Here is a 12936-nt window from a genome sequence, read left to right as displayed (position 1 = left end):
ATTTCTTAACATGATAGTTGGTTCAAGAACTAAAAAGGAAAACAGATTTGAATGCCTCAAAGTTTAAAATTTCTCTACAGCAAAATACACCATAAAATTGAAAGAGAACAGAAAACATTAGTCACGTATCAAAGGGTAAGTATACACATATATAAAGACTTGCTGTTATGTAAAGAGTGAAAATGGGCAAAATATATAAATAGGCAATTCACAGAATGCAAAACATAGATGCATAAAAGATGATTAATCTTTAGGACATTTTTACCTGTAAGATTTAAAATGTTGTTTTTTGTTTTGTTTTGTTTTGTTTTTAAAGCAACTAATACCAAGTGTTTGTGAGGAAAGTGGAGGAGCAGAGGAATAGGTACTCACATACTTCAAGGAATCATGTAAAGTGGTTGGTTCATCCTTTTGCGGAGGACTTGAGCAGTAACTTGGGAAAAAAAAAAACAAAAAAACACTTTTCCCAAAAAAGTACCAATACTGGGGATTGAACCCAGGGCCTTATACATGCCAGGCAAGTGCTCTGCCTGAGTCATGTCCCCAGCCTCCCTCCCCCACCTTGTGAGACAGGATCTTGCTACACTGCTGAGGCTTCCCTTCAACTTGTGGTCCTCATGCCTCAGCCTCCTGAGTTGCTGGGATTATAGGTGTGCACCACTATGACCAGCAATAACTGAAAAATTTAAATGTCATTTTATGACCTCACTCGAATGTTTGGAACTCTTCTTATGCTACACATGTAAAATATAAATGTCTAATGATGCAAAATAAAATGGAAACCTAAATGTACATTCGTGGGGGTTGGTTGCATAAATCAAAGAAGTATGGCATGAAATATGCAATTGTTGAAAGATACATAGGTACATGTTCATCTCTTTGTATAATGTGTTTAAGGTGTACAGACTTTGTGCTCTCATGGGAAATCATCTACATTATGTCAACTAAGGTAACTTCTAAGATCAATATGTGCATGTGATTATGTGACATAAAAATACCACACATCTGAGTAATTTTATAATGTTTCATAAAAACAAAAAGGGAGATTCATATTTATAGAAAAAGTCTCAGGTCTTTGGAATGAAGATTTACTGGGCACAATACATTTTTTTCAGTTTTTGTAGCATCTGAATTATGCACAGTGAATATTTCAATCATGAAAGAAGCCCCAAAAGATTAGAAGAAATGCCAGGCAAAGGCTTTAAACCATAATATTAGTTACCACAGGTTAGAATTAGGGTTAGACACAGCACCATACACTGCTGGCAGAGTGCCAGGTGACACAGGACTTCTGCAAAGCCACTGGCGATGTATGTGGAGACTATGACCTCACTGCCAGGATTTCACCTGGCAAGTGATCAGGTGCTCATCCTTGCTGCAGAAAAGATGTTCCATGCCACATTTATAAAAGCCAAGAAAATTAGAGCTGGGCCCAGTGGCACACCTCTGTAATCCCAGCGGCTCAGCTGAGGCAGGAGGATTGTGAGTTCAAAACCAGCCTCAGGCACTAAGCAACTCAGTGAGACCCTATAACTAATACAAAAAAAAAATAGGGCTGGGGAATGGGGCTTAGTTGTTGAGTGCTCCTGAGTTTAATCCCTGGTATCAAAAAGGAAAGAAAAGAAAATTAAAGTTCATAACCCACTTGAATCAAATGTATGAAATATGATATGTCAAGAGCTTTGTAATATTTTGAACAACCAATAAAAAAAAGAAAGAAAATTAGAAAGCTAGAACATCCAAGAAGGACTTGATACTATGTCGGCGGAGTAAGTGGCAACTGCAGAAAACTGCAAAGCATTAGATGTTAAGGATTACTTAATGACACATTGATTGACATTTGTTGCCATAGAAATGCAGTTGTGGTCCTCACATCCAGCTTGTGTGAACTGCATTGACTCCAACTGCCCCTTTGGAAGGCAGTTTGGCAGCACATTTGAGGAATCAAAATGCTTGGAGCCTTGGTGCCCATCATTGCCACCCTGGGAATCTGCCTACAAGAAATTCTCCCCCAAAGAAGCTGGAGGAGGTGAGCTTGGAACCGCTCATTGCAACATTATTCACAATTGGAAAAGCTGGTGAACCTGTGTCGGTCAGGAACTTAGGAGAAAGAGCTAATTGGGAATGGATCTGTGAACTGTTCTCAGTGACCAACCATTAGCATTAACAATGAGTGTGATGCATAGGCGACAGGAAACTGCTCATGGTATGATGAGGGCAGATTGACTCTACACTGGGACTCCAATGAAATAAAATTACATTTGTTTAAAAGATTTGGAAGAAAGTATGAAAAAATATGGCTTCTGAGGGCAGCTGAATTGTGAAATTCAAAATTTCTGACAGTTTAAACATATGCATATAGAATACAGACCAAAAATAATCCAGAAAGAAAAACCCAAGAATGACTACTGAATCTCTCTGAGCTATGGTTTTACAGGGAATTGGTGTTTTATTTCATACTTCTCCGTACTTCACAAATATCCTTTATAATGAAAGTGTATTATTTCCTACCAAAATTGTTCCTATTATAAAAGTATAAGCATTATTTTTAATATAAAATAATTATATGTTTAAAATATGTAAAAAGTCTCCTTTAGACCTGAATAAACATGATGTTTAGTGGGATAACAGCTTTTTAAAGCATAAATCCCAGAAATATAATAGGCACAAATAATAGGACACTAAAAGTAGCTGTGAGTGTGTGAAAGATATTCACTATTTAAACCAACTTTACACTGTGAAATTTGTTGTTTAAAGTTTTAAAAAATTGCCTAGCATTTGTTTAGCTACGTATATTTGAGACTTTTACTCTCAAGCGTCAATTTTCATAACTTTCTTCTCTTTTTCTTGACTTTTTGGGATCCAATTTAAGGGAAGAAAAATCAATTTAAAAAGCTCAGAGAGACCTGTTCCTGGGAGACCCCCCAAACAATGAGAAGCTCTCTTGGCTAGTGATAACACGTGACATCCTCCTTCTAAGAATGATGTCAATATATGGGGTTAGTGTTCCTCTCTGGAACTGGCCTTGAAGATGAGCATTTGTTGCCAGTGTGATTCTGATGTCGGAGAAGGTTTGAGATCTGGGTGTAGGCCTTCCCACAGTCCTCACATTTGAAGCGCTTCTCCCCGCTGTGGGTGCTGAGTCAGGTGGCTGCTCTGACGGAAGGCCTTCCTCATTCCTTACAGGCACAGGGCTTCTTGCCAGTGTGGATTCTCTCATGTTGGATGAGGGATGTGTTGTGACTGAAGCTTTTCCTACACTCCTTACACTTATGAGGCTTCCTGCCCGTGTGGGTCTTCTGGTGCTGGGTGACATGAGTGCTGTGGCTTAAAGCTCTCCCACACAGTCCGCACTTGTAGCACTTCTCCCTGGTGTGGGTCATCTGGTGTTCAGTGAGGTGAGAGAGATCTGGGCATATTCCTTCCCATACACTTTACACTCATAGGGCTTCTCCCCAGTGGGGGTCCTTTGGGGCTGAGTCAGGTGGCTGCTCTGACTGAAGGCCTTCCCACATTCCTTACAGGTATAGGGCTTCTTGCCTGTGTGGATTCTCCGATGTTGGATGAGGGATGAGCTGTAACTGAAGCTTTTCCCACACTCCTTACATTTCTGAGGCTTCTTTCTGGTGGTGGGTGAGAGAAGAGTTCTGGTTGAAGGTCTTCCCAAACTTGTTACATCTGTAGGGCTTCTCCCCGGTATGGACGGCTTGTGCTGGGCCAGGGAGGAGGAGGGGCAGAAGGCCTTGCTACACTCACTGCATCTGTAGGGCTTCTCCCTTGTGTGGGTTTTCTGGTGGTGGGCAAGGTAGGAGACCTGTGGGTAGAACTTCCTGCACTGGTCACATCTGTGGGGCTTCTCTCCAGTGTGGACTCGCTAATGGAAAGCAAAGTTTGAAGGATAAATGAAGACTTCCCCACATTCCTGGCAGTTGAATGGCTTCTCCATGAAGGTTCTCTGGTGTCTCAAGCTCTTTCCTGGCCTCCTGCCATTCTGGGTTCTCTCTACACCAGGTGCTATGTGCTTCCTAAGGAGGGCCACTGCCTGCCTCAGGCTTCGCCTAGGTTCATGACACCCGAGACCTCCCTACCCAGAGGCATCTCCCTTGGGAGTGGCAAGTAAACACATCAAATGCCTCTGCTGCTTTCCTAGGTTCTCTGGTGGATGGCAACACCATGGAGCCTGGGTCTCCCCAGTTTGGCATCTCCAAGCTAGCCCTTACAGCGCCCCCAACTGGGGAAGCTGACTCCTCAGGACCCTCTTTTGTGGAGGCATCACAGAGCTCATCTCCAAGTCTGAAAGAAATGGAGAATATGAATACCATTTGTCTCAGGTCAGAGGAAGCTGATTCCTCAGAACTGATGGTGCAACTCTAAAAAGAAGGGTCACAAAATTTATATTGCTATTTTAAAAGGCATGAGGTAGACATATTCATTTTATTACATGGAAGGATGGCCTCAATATATTCCAAAAACAAAGAGAACCATATTGTCACAAGCCGCCCATGGGTTGCATGTGGGTCACCATGCATGGAAGCCTAGTGGATAGAAATATCTCGTGTCTGGGAATGACCAGTGGACATTTTCTCTGGTCAGCTGCCCAGGGACAATGTGAATCTCTATCCTGCTCTGCTGTGGCCTACACAGCACCTGAGATGAGTGTGACCTGCCAAGATGTCAATCAACCTGCTGACTGCAGAAATCACGAAGCAAGACTCTGTCCTTGAAACCTTATTCCTGCCTTTGATGTTTCCCCTTAAATAAACCACTGGAGCCACCTTTTCTTTGTCTAGTCCCAGCTCCCGTATGGATTAGATTTATCAGGGGCTTCACTATTTGTAAATATATTTCTGGCTATTTGTGTTTTGTTATTCACTAATTATTTAAGACTTTAAGTTTTAGGGTGGCTTACATCCTCCTGGACAGGAAGAAGAACCCCTCAATGAGATGCTGGCCATCACCCCAGTACTGTAAGGGTCCGGCGAAGCGTCGGAGGAAGAGACCACCAAGAGACTGACTCATGCAATTGCAGAAGGGGATTTACTGGGGATCCATTCCAGCGCGCTGGGGCTCCGTGCTCACTCAAGAAGGGAGAGCAGCCCAGAGCCCAGAGCAGGGACTGAGCACTGCTTAAGTACACTTCTTGGGGAGGGCGGGGACTTTGCATACATCACAGTCTCCTTTAACAAATCATCATACACCGCGGGAAAGTCAAACAACAATTCCTAAACATGATTAGTTCATTCATTGGCGGGAACAGGTCGGGCGGGGGTGATTGGTTACTCCTAAGCGGGGTACACATTCAAACTGATTGGTTTAGGCCCTGCGATGCCTACGTGCAACGCACAGGGCCCTAGGATATTAATCAACTAAATGGCCAGTAGGGCATTGTCTTAACTGCCTCAGGAATTTCAGGTTCTGGGTGTAGCAGAGGAACTTAACAATACCTAGTCCTTCACTTTTTAACTCAGGCCTTGCAGCTTAGGAACTTTACAATGCCTGGTCTTTTACATTTTAACTCAAGCTTTGCAGTTTAGAAGTAGCTTAGAAACTTTACCCTTTCAGTACCACATTGCAAAACAGTTCATGTGCACATGGGTTGATTAGCTACGATATAATAAACATTTACAAATCAATAAGAAAAGTGACAGAAACAATCTAATAAACTTGTGAAGAATAAATATGAATAGACAATTCTCAGAAAAAAATAAATGCCTGAAAAATTCATGTAAAGATTGGAACAGGGGTATAGCCAGTGGTGGAGCACACACCTCATCCGCACAAGGCCCAGGTTCCATCCCAGCACCACACACACACACACACACACACACACACACACAAATATGCTCACCATCAATAAGGGTAGAGAAACCTAATTGCTAAAATGGTCGTCTATCCTTTCTAGATGGGAAATCATTAAAAATAATCCCATGTTGGCAAGTGAGTCTGGTGTGGACATTCTCACCTGTGTTTGTGGGAGTAGGCAAGGAAAGAGCTAACACAGAAGGTCTATTGTGTTTAATTTTTGCTCATCTCTGCAGCTGTGGCAATGACCTCTGGCCACTCTCTGAGAACTAAACTCCTGAGATGTTTACACAGTTACTAGTTAATGATGCTTTTCTGTGGGCTCAAAACCATGGACATTCTGGCCAAAGGGAACCAATCAGAGTCTTCCTTGAGACTCATATATGAGGTTGCTAGGCAGAATACAAGTTTGAGATGGTGGTAGCCATGCTGACTACCATCTGAAAAAGTGCTGTAGATAGAACGAAGAGAAAAACAGGATGAAGATGTGTAGGTGGCAGGTGGGGGTTGAGAGAAGAGGGGGAAAAACAGGATCAACCTGACAATAAGGGCCTTAGATCCATTTAAACTCACACTGCATGCTTCCCAGTTACATAAGGTATAAAAGAAATCTAATTTTTCTTGAGTTATTTTGACTCTTTACATGCAAAATAGTCCTGAAAATACATTGGATGATTACCATAATGAATATGATGGTGATCATTTAAATGCAAGGTGGGTACAATACACATACCTGTAATCGCAGCAACTTGGAAGGCTGAGCCAAGAGGATTGCAAGTCCAAGGCCAAACTGGGCAAACTAATGAGACTGTCTAAAAATGAAAAAGGGCTGGGGATGAGGCTCCGTGGTAAAGTGCCCTGGGTTAAACCCCTAATCCTTGCCTCCAGTTTTACTAAATGTTTACTCTGTGCCAGATGCTGCTCTAAGCCCGTGCTAGGCCCACCCCAGGCCCACCCCAGTGCGGGTGGGTCCTGTTATTCTCCCCACTTCACAGGCAGGAAGCACACAACTTGTAACCTTGCAAGTCAGGTTACACGACTTGCTCAGTCACACCACCTATCTGTGGCGGGGCCAGGACTTGAACTTGGAGCCTGCACTCCTACCTATGACATGCAGTAGCAGCCACTCAAGCAGGGAGCTGAGAGAACACATAGAAGTGGCAGCTGGGGTTGTGGAGATGGAGAGAGGCCCATGCAGGCTGGACCAGGTGGGCCCTGGGCCAGGCTCAAGCCTGGGGCTTCATCCTGGGGCCTCTGGGGAGCACAGGAGGCCTGGGGGCAGGGGGGACAGGGTCAGCTCTCATGACAGAAGTGCTTCTGGAGCTGTGTGCTAAATGGATTAGGGCGGGAGGGTCTAGTAGGAAGCTGTGGCCTGAGTCGGGGTGGGAAGGACAGGGCTGGGGACACATGGGCTATGGTGAGTGAAGTGGAGATGTGATGTCTGGCCCTGAGATGGGGCAGATGGTGACCACACAGAGATGCCTCAGTCTCCTCTGTGTCAGAGTCCACTGTCCCAAGGGAGGCAAACATCTGGTTTCTGCTCCCTCAATACGCTGTGCCAGGCCCCACTCTGGGTCTCCACCTGGCCATGCCGAACACGATTCCAGTACCACCACCGCAGCCACCACAGGGTGCCATTGTGTGCAACAACTCATGGGACGAGCACAAGAGGAGTAAACTGCTCACACTGTGAGCCAGGAAGCAGAGAAAAAGGAAGGGACTCTGGGGTCCCATGATCCCTTTCCAGAGCACACCCCCAGTGACCTCCGGACTTCCCACAAAGCCCCACTCCCAAAATTCCACCATTTCCCACTACATCCACCCTGGAGACCAAGGCTTTTAGCACTTGGGCTTTTGGGGGATACTCAAGTCACCACAGCACTGCCCCTCCTCACATGCTACACCTCACCCTTAACTGCAGCTGTGGCTTCCCCTTGTTGTTCAAAGACACCATCAGATGAGAGCATCTCCCTTCTCCATTGTGATACCCAGAGGCCAATCTGCAGCCCTGCCCCACACCCACCTTTGCCCTGGTTATCCCTGCAAAATGTCCCTGCTCCAGGCTCAGACTGTGCCCTCCACTCATGCCCGAGCTCCCTGTCCTCACCCCAGCTCCCTAACCCAGCAGCTGGAGCCCTTATAAGAGCGGAGAGGACACAGGGAAAACGGCTGTAAGAAGACGGGGCAGGGACTGCGGCGAGGCAGCCACGGCCAAGGAGCACCAAGAGCCACCAGGATGGAAGAGGTAAGGAAAGGTCCTTCCCTAGACCTTCAGAGGGAGCAGGTTCTGCTGCCACCTTTATTTTGGACTTCTGGCTTTCAGAACTGTGGGAGAACCAAGGAAAACCTTTGACGTTCCCTGACATAAAGCATGCACAGGCTCCATTTTGCCCCCTTTTAGTGTGGAAGCTCCATCCCTAAGATCGGCTAGCCTGTTCCACCCCCACTTTTAAAATTACTTCCTGTGTCCTGTGGATTTCCCGCTGCTTTACCTTTCTTAGCTTTTCTTCCGCAGCCAGCCCATTCCACCAAGAGCAACCCCATGCCCACCGCCTGCGCAGGAGGTGGGCGGGGTGTGATCATGGTGTCATGGTCAGGGAAGAAAATGACCTTGTTTTTAGAGACACAGAGGCTCCCCGGGGATTGGTGTGTGGTGGGGGTTGGATATAGAGACCGAGAGAGGGGAACAACCTCAAAGACAGGAGGACAGAAATCTGGACAGAGAGCCAAGGAGAAGGGAACAGAGACATAGAGAAAAACAAAGACTGGAAGTTGGGGTGCACACAGGGACCCTAAAGTGAGGTTGGGGTGGTGACAAAACCCAGAGCTGTGTAGTGAGGGGGAGATCAGGGAACTGAGACCCAGAGAAAGGAGAACAGATGCTCGGGTTAAGAGGGGCAGAATCCGAGGGTGTGAACTGCTCTTGGTTCCAGGTCAGAATCTCTGGCTGTGATTCTGGGTCTATCACCGTTAGGTCCTGTTAGCTCAGGAGAGCAAGAAACTCACCTGTGGACAACACCCCCCTTCCCTCTCCCCATCACCTTTCTGACCTCCTGACCCACAAGGCTCTTCAGATTATGGCCCCCTCCTCATTCTACTCCTCTAAGCCTCCTTCACTGAAGACCCTACACTGTCCTCACACTCTTGTCCAGCCGCCAGCCCCACTGCCCTTCTCCCTAGTCCTCAGCTACCAGCTACACACTCCTGCCAGGAAGTCCTGGATTAATTTCTCCCTCACTTCTCCTACATTCAGGAAGGACCCTCCTCGACCCCAACCTCTCCTTCAGCGGTTTATTGATGGGAGCTCAGTGACCTGCAGGCTATGCTCTTGTCCCTCCACTGATATTACAGAAGCACAGTCTCTTCCCCTGGGCACAACTCCTCAAAAGGCTGAGCTTACTCACCCGAGCCTTACAACTGGCAAAAGGAAAACTCTATCAACATTTACACTGATTCAAAGTATGCCTTTCACATTCTCCTCTCACAATCTGCCATATGGAAAGAAAGAGGTTTCCCATCAAGCAAAGGCACTCCCACAGTTAAGGACGGCCACCTTTTCTTCCTGGGATCCGCCCATGTCCCAAGTCCTCTCAGTTACTACTTTCCCACTCTTTCTCTAATGAGGCAGATGCTCCATGAACTTGAGAACAGGTTTCTACCCCAATCACAACCCTCCTCTCCACTGCCTGCCTATGCCCCTCATCCTGAGGACTGGGTTTATCTCAAGAATTTTCATCTTCTCCTTTATCCCCCAAATGGACAGGAACATTCCAAGTTCTCCTGACTACCCCAACAGCCATCAAGACAGCAGAAGGCTCCTCCCCCTCCAATTCCCAGATTCTCCTGCAGTCCAGAACACTCCACTACAATCAGATTAACACGGATCTCAGAGGAACCACAAATCCACGCACTCTTGGTATCATTACATGATTTCAGGCATGGAGCCCATCCCTCCGCCTACAAGGCACCCTCTCCAACTTCTTTCTGGGAGAAATCCCTTATTTCTCTTCCTTAATTCAGTTCTCTTTTTCTCTACTAAGCGCTCCACAACATTAGGCTACCGGGAATTCCAGGTTCACGAAACCTGGGGCAACCAACTCTTCTTAACTCCAGCTGCTAGGATTGTTAGCATAATCGCAGCCTTCTTCCTTTTCCCCACCCTCACTATGAATGCTCTTCTTATTCCCAAGAAATAAAAAGTAGCCTGAGATAAAACCTACCGGCTGGTGTCTCCCTGTTCCCTCACTGACAGGAGACAACTTACCGTCCCCTGAGATGGGGACATACTGGTTTCCCTGTTCTCTCCTTGAGAAGATAAAGGGACATGTCAGTTTCCCTGTTCCCTCTTTGAGAGATAGAAAACTGCCTTTGTTCCCAAGAAACAAACTTGCCTTCCACAAGATCAGGGGATACTCACTATGTTAGTCAAGACTAAGCCCGCCCCAGCACGTGGCCATGATTCTAGCCTGTAAAAGGTAACATTCAAGGGGGAGTGGCTGCTGCTCTCCCTCTTGCTGCTGCTGTCCCTCTCTGTTTTGCAGAGCAGCCTTGTCAGGCTCCTGGCCATAAACCGGCTTCTCATCCCAGGTGTGTGTGAGATTAGTCCTGCACCATTTTTCTTTCAGGGATGGTACACCAACACTCCTGTCGTACTCCAATTTGATGCCTGCGCAACTACCACAACATAAAATTTCATCATGGGGTGCCACTCCCTCAATTGGGAATGAGACTATGCTTCCCAGTTCAAACGAAAACAAATGCAGGATTGCCAAGGCAGCTCTGATGAGGCTTTTGGTCCCTACTGGTCTTGCCATCACATTCACACACCTATGCCCGGAACTTTCTCCAATTTCCTTCCCCCAACTGTAAAAGTAAACAATGTAATCTCGTACAATATGACATCCCTGACCCTCAAAACCCGCTTGGGGACTCCACCGGCAAGGCTGGAGTCCATATAAATGGGTGGGGTAGAGATCCAGCAGGAATAATCAAAATTACCAAGGCCTACATCCAACTGGCTGACAAGCAACACACAACATGGCCCAACCATACTAAACCCACGCCTAGACCCCCTCGGCGCACATTTCCCAACACAACCTTGCAACTCCTCACTAATTCCCATCCGTCCTATACTTCTGTGTCTCTGCGGCCCTCTTACCCACAGCTCATTGACAGCAAACCCTATCCCTCTCCATGGACTTCCCATCTACGTCTCTATTCACCACTTCTTCATGTAATTTCTTGGGACCACTGTATTCCAATGTCCCCTACTTTGCTGCACCCTCTCCCACCCTATGTCTCTATTCCACCATGCTACTAACAGTGTCCTGTGTAACACAACTGACAACGTCACTCAGCCACTTGGGAGCCAACCTGGCATCTTCTTCCTCTGCGGAGCTTCATTCTTTGCTGCTGACACCCTCTATTCCCACCTCTGCCTCCCTGTCCACTTCACACCAGATATAACCATATACTCTGAGGGGGAGGTTGAACTGGCCCCTTTCCTCCATCTCCTGGACTCCATTCAAGTCCCAGATGCCAAAGAGTAACCCTGCCCAGTCCTCATTGGATCAAGCATATTGGCAGCAGTTGGCACAGGGACAGCAGGAATAGGCAGAGCCACCCATCTTTACTATAAACTCTCCCAAGAACTGAATGAACACTTTGAGCAGGTGGCAGACTCCCTAGAGTCTCTTCAAATTCAAGTCACCTCCTTAGCCAATAATGTAGGTATCCAAAATAGGAGAGCCACTGACTAACAGCAGGGAAGGGAGGCACTTGTGTTATTTTAGGAGGGAAATGCTGTTATTTCGCCAACAAATCCATAACAGTCCAAGTAAAAACAGCCTAGCTCTGCGCTCTGGGAGTGCAACAAGAAACACCGCCCAGAGGACCACAGTCATCTCCCTGGAACCTTTTGGGCCAGACTCTCCCCTGGCTGTTCCCCTCTCAGGCCTCTCCTTACATTCATGACAGTGCTCTTAATAGGACCTTGTCTGGTAAATTGCCTGAAAAAGTTTTTGAGAAACAGAGTAAAGGCACTCACTAATCAGACCGTAAACCAGCTCTTTCTGAGCCAATATAGCCCCTCCCTGCAGTTCCAGCCTACACCCTTCTTGCCCTTCTTCAGCTGGAAGGAACCCAGGCCCTTGTCATTAGAAGACAAAAGGCCGGAATGCTGGGTCCTTAGGCCAAAGTAACTTCTGAAAATCGGCATTTGCCCACCCAGGTGTGACCTTCCCCTTAGGCCCACCCCAAGGCGTCTGACTACCGAAACCACAGCAAAGGCGCCAAGTGACAATCACAGGGGCAGACAGGTATTTTGAAGTTGTTTCCAGCAGGCTGCTGGCCTGGCAGAAGGGCAGCCTGGCAGATGGTCTCTGTCAATAAACCTTTGCTTGAACCCAGAGCTGCGTCTCCCTGGATATTTAGGCCACCTACCCTAACACCACTTAATGGCTCTGTGATGTGGGAGGCGCGGGAGAGCCTCCAGGAGTCCGCTCCTTCACAGCAAAGTGAGCAAAGGGGCGGACCCATTTCTAGGAATTGGCCCCAGTCCCCTTCAGGCACAAGCGCCCAACTCCCGCGTGGTCTGGGCTGCGAGGGCGCTGAGGCGCTGGGGCTTGCTCGAGCGTGAAACAGGAGGGGACGACGCGCCACGCACAGCCGATTGGGCCCTGGGGCTGACCACCTGCCCGCCTACCTAGCACGGCCCACGCTCTCCTGCCCTGGGTCTGCCCTGCCAGGTGCCGAGTCACCTGGGCGCAGAGGCGTGTTCGCGAATGCGCCTGCGCAGCTTGGACGTAGGCCTCGCAACTCGACTACATTTCCCAGAAACCTTTGCGACCCCCGCTCCTTGACCACTGAGACCTTTCTTTGCCACCTCCCTCAGTCTTTCCCCTTCTTACGATGAACACTGTGACGCTGGAAGTTACAAGTTGAGATGGAAGTAGCCTACGACCCTGAACTGTCACTTTAAGGAAAGCTACATTCACTCAGAAGCACCAAGTATCGGTGAACTCAGCCTAATTCTGTTTTAAGATTAGGAGCCATATCATCACAAAGTCATGAAAAAGTTAATTTCTGTTTTACTATAAATTACTGAGATTTCTAAACTTGTCTGGAATTCCCGCC

General features: G+C 47.3%; 1 long non-coding RNA gene across 1 annotated transcript in view; it reads right to left on the bottom strand.

Annotated features, from left to right (window-relative positions):
* Positions 1–12936, bottom strand: part of LOC124107922 (uncharacterized) — a 22661-nt gene extending 9725 nt beyond the window's left edge. Inside the window, exons 1-2 of the long non-coding RNA XR_006856564.2 lie at positions 12506–12936; positions 6536–6614 (exon numbers count right to left, since the gene is read on the bottom strand). This is a non-coding gene — a long non-coding RNA (uncharacterized LOC124107922). The remainder of the gene's footprint in view (positions 1–6535; positions 6615–12505) is intronic.

This window comes from Marmota monax, unplaced genomic scaffold (assembly GCF_021218885.2).
Source record: "Marmota monax isolate L192 unplaced genomic scaffold, Marmota_monax_Labrador192_F-V1.1 WCK01_AAM20220418_F8-fsc00160, whole genome shotgun sequence".
In the NCBI taxonomy this organism is placed as follows: domain Eukaryota; kingdom Metazoa; phylum Chordata; class Mammalia; order Rodentia; family Sciuridae; genus Marmota; species Marmota monax.
Note: the sequence above shows the minus strand (reverse complement) of the source record. Positions and strands in the feature narration are given on the sequence as shown.